This window comes from Electrophorus electricus, chromosome 18, assembly GCF_013358815.1.
Source record: "Electrophorus electricus isolate fEleEle1 chromosome 18, fEleEle1.pri, whole genome shotgun sequence".
NCBI classification, from domain to species: domain Eukaryota; kingdom Metazoa; phylum Chordata; class Actinopteri; order Gymnotiformes; family Gymnotidae; genus Electrophorus; species Electrophorus electricus.
In genome coordinates this window covers 2144481-2151503 of record NC_049552.1, presented here as the reverse complement: position 1 = coordinate 2151503, position 7023 = coordinate 2144481, and positions in this window count along the sequence as shown.

Sequence of the window (7023 nt, the reverse complement as noted above, 5' to 3'; positions counted from 1 at the left end):
GAAGCTTTGGCTCGCTCTGAGTGAAGTGTCCACGTGACCCTGATCTGCACATATCTAACAACCTCAAAGTCTCTCAGCCTCACAACCTCACAGTCTCACAGTCTCACAACCTTACAGTCTCTCAGCCTCACAACCTCACAGTCTCAGTCTCACAGTCTCTCAGCCTCACAACCTCACAGTCTCAGTCTCACAGTCTCTCAGCCTCACAACCTCACAGTCTCACAGTCTCACAACCTTACAGTCTCTCAGCCTCACAACCTCACAGTCTCAGTCTCACAGTCTCTCAGCCTCACAACCTCACAGTCTCACAGTCTCTCAGCCTCACAACCTCACAGTCTCACAACCTCACAGTCTCACAGTCTCACAGTCTCTCAGCCTCACAACCTCACAGTCTCACAGTCTCACAGTCTCACAACCTCACAGTCTCACAACTTCACAGTCTCACAACCTCGCAGCCTCACAGTCTCACAACCTCACAAGCTCACAGTCTCACAACCTCACAACCTCACAGTCTCTCTCTGTCCTGAGATCCAAGGTGATCCAAGGTGAGCAGTTGTTGGTTGTTGCACTGAGTCGGTCCTTCCCCCCACCAGGGTGTGGGACGCGGTGTGTGCTCTCCCCAAGGCCCAGCCGCCGCCGTTCCTCCCAGGCAAGAGGCAAGAAGGAGGCTAGCAGGAGAGCGGAGGAGGGCAGGAAGGGAGGTGGCCCTGCAGCCAGACGCGAGAGCGAGGAGAGGAGCGGAGCGGCAGGTAGAGGAGAAAAGACGTGGCGAGCATGCAGCAGCATGGCGAGGAAGAGGGAGCGGCCCGTGTTGGCCCGTCAACCCAACACTGCGCCCGCACACCCTCACACAGAGCACGGGGACCAGGCCCAGCTAGCACCAGGTACCGGTCCGGTCCGCCTCCACACGACACACTGCGGTACTGAACTGGCACTGAACTCCTGACTTTCACCAGTTCAGATGCACAAAGTCTCTTCCTTGGGCAGAGAGACAGAGAGAGACAGAGAGAGACAGAGAGAGACAGAGAGACAGAGAAACAGAGACAGAGAGAGAGAGAGAGAGAGAGAGAGAGAGAGAGAGAGAGACAGAGAGAGACAGAGAAACAGAGAGAGAGAGAGAGAGAGAGAGAGAGAGAGAGACAGAGAGAGAGAGAGACAGAGAGAGAGAAACAGAGAGAGAGAGAGAGAGAGACAGAGAGAGACAGAGAGAGAGAGAGAGAGAGAGAGAGAGACAGAGAGACAGAGAAACAGAGAGAGAGAGAGAAGGTGCTACACTTGTGCTTAAGTTGCTACCGTGTTTGTTTACAGTTAGAGTTAAAAAGCGTCTTTCCCACACCCCGCAGGGTAGTGCAGGGTAGTTATAGCACTCTAGGCCTTCCCCATCTCCATAACTAAATGAGGCACCACGACTTGACAGTTGCATGTCGTTGATCATGGACTGTTCACCTCAGAATGCCAGGCAGAGCTGCACCAGGTCTGGAATCTGGAAGTAACAAGTCAACACATCTAATGACCCATTAGCCCAGGGAACCTACACGCCACAGCTCAGGGAATTCTTCACGCCCCGAACACGCCTGTAGATGCTGACCGTGCCAGTGAGAAAATAGCAAAACACACCTGTTAGGTGCAAACCCTAAAGGAAGTGCACAGCAGAGGGAAATGAAGCGAGAGGTTCTTGTGTCAGGGCAGCGTCTTGGTTCTTAGTCTCTCCGAGTCATTATCACCAGGGCGGGGAGACTTCGCGAGTGCCAACGACTTCAAAGGATCCAAGATTTTGGAGTGTAGAGCGGACCCTGCCTCTCTGAATAAATAATCCTGCCCGATTATTAGTGATAGTGGAGGATGTGGGCTAAATCAGGAAAAGTGTGGTTACCGCAGTTATGCTGCAGTGCACGACTGTGCTCTCTGATAATATTCTTATCTTAGGCAGAAACGCCGCATCTCAGGAAGAGACTACACTCTGTTTAGACTTCAGAAAGGACACGGTTTCGCAGCCAGTGACCATAATGTCCATGTCTGTGTAGACACCCCGAGCTGCAGGGTGGTCTGGAGACTCAGACGGGCTGAGAACTGTGCTGTTGGAGCAACTCCCATCCTCCATCTCTATCTGCCCCACAGCCAGCTGTCTGATGTGGGAGGTAACGCCACAGCGGAGCACAGCAGGTACAAATGGAGGGAAACCCCCACGGGAGGTTAGCTACAGGAGGACACAGTGACCGGCACTCGGACAAGTCTCCCTGGATGCCATCTGCCGTGTTCTGTAGCTGTAAACTGTAACTTGCAAATGACATTGGAGGATACAACTGTGCGGGAGAAATGAAATATCGGCAGCCGCGTATTTTAGGAAGCAGATGAAACCAGTCTATTGGGAATGTGATTGTATGGAGTAAATATAAGCAGTTATTGTGGAGATTACTGTAGCATGGAAAATTGTTACTGTAGTCCAGCTGAAAGTGTTACTGTGGTCAGACTGCTTCAGTGCCCTGCTAACAGGAAGTACTCTCCCAGCTTACATTCCTATTTCACCTGGACAAACGCAATACGCAAGTTGGGTAGAACAGAACAGTCTGCCCTTGTAAATCCTTAACCTCTCTCTCACACACACACACATACACACACACATTGTTAGGGATTTACTGGATCAGATTTACTGCCTTTACTCACTGTGTAAGTTTCACACAGCCAGTCACACGCTCTCTATCCATCTCCACGGTGAAACTGTACCGAATCCAGATGACATTGCAGCCTCGGGACAGCTGAGGTTGGTCAGGCCTCTGTTGTGTGTGCTCAGAGGCAGCTGGTGGAGTTTTTTTGCCGGGTTGGTGGAAACACATGGCACTCTGGGAACTCCTTCAGAGCTGCAGTGGGGATATTCAGTAACAAATCCTCCCATCCTCCACTCTACCCCTCCACCCCTCCTCACCTCCTCCCCTCCTCCACCTACCCACCCCACCCAGCGCCTGACCCCTCGAGCTCAGTGTCCAGCTTCCAGCTGGTCTGGACAAAACGTTAATGTTGACACAAAAAACATCAGCCAGGACTCTACTTTTTAACTTTATTTACTTTTTTTTTTTCACTTTTATTTATCTGTTTTAACAGGAACAACACATGACATTATCAACAGTATTATGCCTTGGTGTAAACATGCCAAATTTAGCCAAACGGCTCATCAGTTGCCGTCTCTGGGTGAACGGAGGTTGAACTCCCCGTATTTGGGAATGTGAAGAGAGACAAACGTGTCCTGGTTTATGCAGAGATGCTCCAAAAGCACTTGTAGCTAATTAACTGGTAACCTGCAACCGATAACATAGCAGGCGTGTGCACGGATAAAGTAAAGCACGCTGGAGTTGTGACACCATAACAAGGACATAATGAGCAGCACAATGAGGCTTAATTCACTGACACGCAATCCAAACCAACATTTTCGAACTGCTTTTATCGACTGAAAAAATAAAAACATACAACGTACTAAAAAGTGCAACAGGGGTGTTCAGAGCGGCATGTCCCTGCAGCTGTGTGCACCGCGAGGTCATGCAGGAGATGTGATTCTCAGGAAGTGCAGCTTTTGCTCTGCTTCCAGGATTCAAGCCTGTGTCTCTGAGGAGGAGGGCGGGGGAGGGTAGGTAGGGTGGGGTAGGTAGGGTGGGGTAGGTAGGGTGGGGTAGGTTCTCTTTGTGTCTGTCCAGGGACTCTTCATCAGGAACCTTTGGACCTCTGTGGCCATTCATGTTCCATTTTGTTTTTTAATTGTCAAAAGCTTTCTCCTATTTAGAGAACCCACCGACAAATTATTTGTCTTTTAAAGGGTATATACACATTCAGTCATTTGGCATTGAATGAATTGGTTTTTAAACGTTGCAAGATAGCAGGTATTCAAGCTTTTTTCCAGTTTAAAACCATTTCACACCACTGAAATATTTTTTCAAATCATTTTTGTTCAACAGTTCAGAAAATGACAAGAGATTGGACAACAAAGCAAAGGAACAGCAGGATATCACAGGTACAAGCCAAAGAAGAACCAAAGGCCAACAACAGCAAAACATCACAACACTTCAAAGGCAGCGCGACACCACAAGTGATCAAAAGAACACCACTGCCAGAGACGAAGAACACGGCACAGGAAATAGAAAAGAGTATGACATCATGGCACAACCTGCTATTACAGAGGATGAACAAATACATCGCAAAGATGATGGGAAACAGGATGTCACAGAGGGTAAACAACGACATGACATCACACAAGGCACCCCCCATGACATAATCGACAGAGAGGAGAGCAAACCGAATGGCACCAGGCATGATGACATCACTCAGGCCTGCGATGCTGTAGAAGGAGGCAGACAGCAGGGATGTAGCGGAAACAGCAGCTCAGATGACATGAACGGTACCATCCCACGAGTCAGCAGGACGGAACTTGACAAGGCTGACCTTCCACAAACCTTCACGGAAAAACAGGAAAGACGACACCAGCGGATCGTGGAGAAAAGAGGGAACGTCACACCCGGGAAGCCGGGTTTCCGAGGAGTTAGAGTCAGAGCTGCGCGCACCTGGAGCCCAAACTCGGAAGCCCAGAGTCCGCAGAGGAAAATTCAGCCGCTGCCAACTGTACTCTTCCCTTTTGCGGTCATGCCCACCGCCACACACACCCCCCTCCTGACCCGCGCGCTGCCTTCAGTATACGGAACCGTCTCTGGCTATCGTGTCGGAATGTTTCATATCCCTGAGCTCTTCCGTGCCAAAACCCAGACAACTGGAGCCAGCTTTGTGGAGAGAGAAATCAAAACCACCAAGAAAGTGCCCCGTTGCCCAGAGACTACAGGAAATCACTGTGCCTCCAACATGGGCATCAGAGGAACAGCCGAACACCGCCCCGAAATAATGAGCTCTGAGTGGGGCACTTTGCCTCGTAAAGTCAAAACTACCAAGACCTTTGTGTGGGGCCCTTGGGGGCCTCAGGAGACCAAGAGTGTATATGAGCTCCACACTCCCAATAACAGGTGTCAGAGCTCAGATTAAGATGGATTGCCAATTCGAAAGCCACAGGGTGTGAAGACTCCTACCTACGCAGTGTTATGAGAAAATATGCAGAGTCAGGTGTGTGCGTGCGAGACACCGAGCGAATGTTGGAAGAAGGTTGCAAGCATCTTTGTTGTTAAAGTGCTCTTGTTCTCTCAAGCGGAAGCTGGCTGACGATGTTACTAAAATCATTGTTGCAGATGTAGATGCTTCTTCTCTGTTAACTGAAATAAAAGAGAGTTTTTAAGTTTTCTGCACACATTCCTTTGAAGCATAATATTAAAGTAACGTGGGGTTGCTGTTTCAGTTCTCAGACACCCACGACTCTTCAGGCTTTCACTAGAAATAAACTTAAAGCTTTTCACATGGACTTAGTTTAGTCTTTACTGTCTAGCATCAACTGGCCCATATCATATGTCACAAGCTACATCACATTTTAAACACGAGTACTCTCCCTGTGGAAGGATCTGCACTGCTGCTTTTAGCAACAGTCAAGCATTTGTAATTTAAGGTATGAATACTTAGCATGAAAGAGAAAAAAATCCAGACTTTTAAAAAACCGTCTAACAGATTTACCCTTGTCACTGATATTTTGCAGTAGAATAAATAATTTGCAATACTAGGATACAAGTATAAACAGCTATGTTACAACAGTCATCATGGTTCTAATAATACTGTAACCTTTTCAGAAGATGTAAACCACACCAATGTGCGTTTGGAGGCTGCAAACCAGAACTTGTTTTCAAACGAGAATCAAACCGCCTTCCTCTGCAGTCACGCGCTGCTGGCGTGAAGCGCGGAAGCGTAACCGAGCAGATAAAAGCTCCGCCACCCCCGGGACGCGCGAGCGCCCGAGTGCAGTAGGGCTCCGCGGAGTGGCCTGCGCTGCCGGCTCCTCCCGCTCGCGCTCATAGCAAATATTTGTGTTGATCTCCCTCGTGAGTACGAGAAACAGAGACGGTGCCTGAACAAACACGCAGCATTTATCACACAGACACCCGGGGCTCGTAATGAAGAAAAAACAAAACAGAGTTGGTAATATTAGCGTGCATACGATCTAAGATCTCGCGCGCAACCAAATTATCCGAGTGTTCAAATAGCGCGCAGTCATGGTCATGGCCCACAGCGCGTGGATGCTCTGGGGACGAGCCAGGTCACACAAAGACCCGAAATAGGCAACATGGAAAAACGAGGCCGGCGTGCCATGCAAAACTAGAGCTGGGCTCATGGTGCGCTCGAGGTTTAAGGACGCTGGTGTAAGGAGACTCGCGTGTGTAATCGACGTGACTGCGGTACTATGATGCGAAATGGTCACGCGTTGACAGACACGGCGGGCAGGGATGCATCTGAAAGTTGCTTAAACACTTCGCTACCATGTCTACTTTATACACACTCACTGGACATTTGTCCTGTAAGTTCACGCGTGCGTTTTAACGCTTGACTCTATTTTGAAGCGTCAGAATTAATGGCGATCAAGCGAGGCCAACGCGTAGAAGAGCAAGGACGCCACCTACGGGCTGCGACACGCATTACACCGCTCTCTCTCTCTCCCTCTCTCTCGTCTCTCTCTCCCTTCTCTCTCTCTCTCTCTTCTCTCTCTCTCTCTCTCTCTCTCTCTCTCACACACACAAGTGTACATCTTAAAGTGAAAAAAGTGAGAAAGGGGTCGCAAGCAAGACTGTTTTAAGGCATTTTGCATGACATTTGCATTACACTTAGAGAACTCAGCGGACGTTTTTGTGCAGAGCGACGTACAGAACAGAACAACGTACAGTTGTAGTCTGATATACTATCAGTGCTGCTGACACTACACTGTAAGAGGACTCCTCATCTAATCATCACATTACACACGTCCGCATATTCTGCAGGCTCAACCCGAAACTTTAGCTTTAATTTTATTCTTCGTAGATTTTCTTTAAAATGCGTCGATTTGCTTTTATTGACATATACTGTAGCAACCGGCGTTTCTTAACCGGAAACGGAAATAACGGGTCCACATTGTATCTG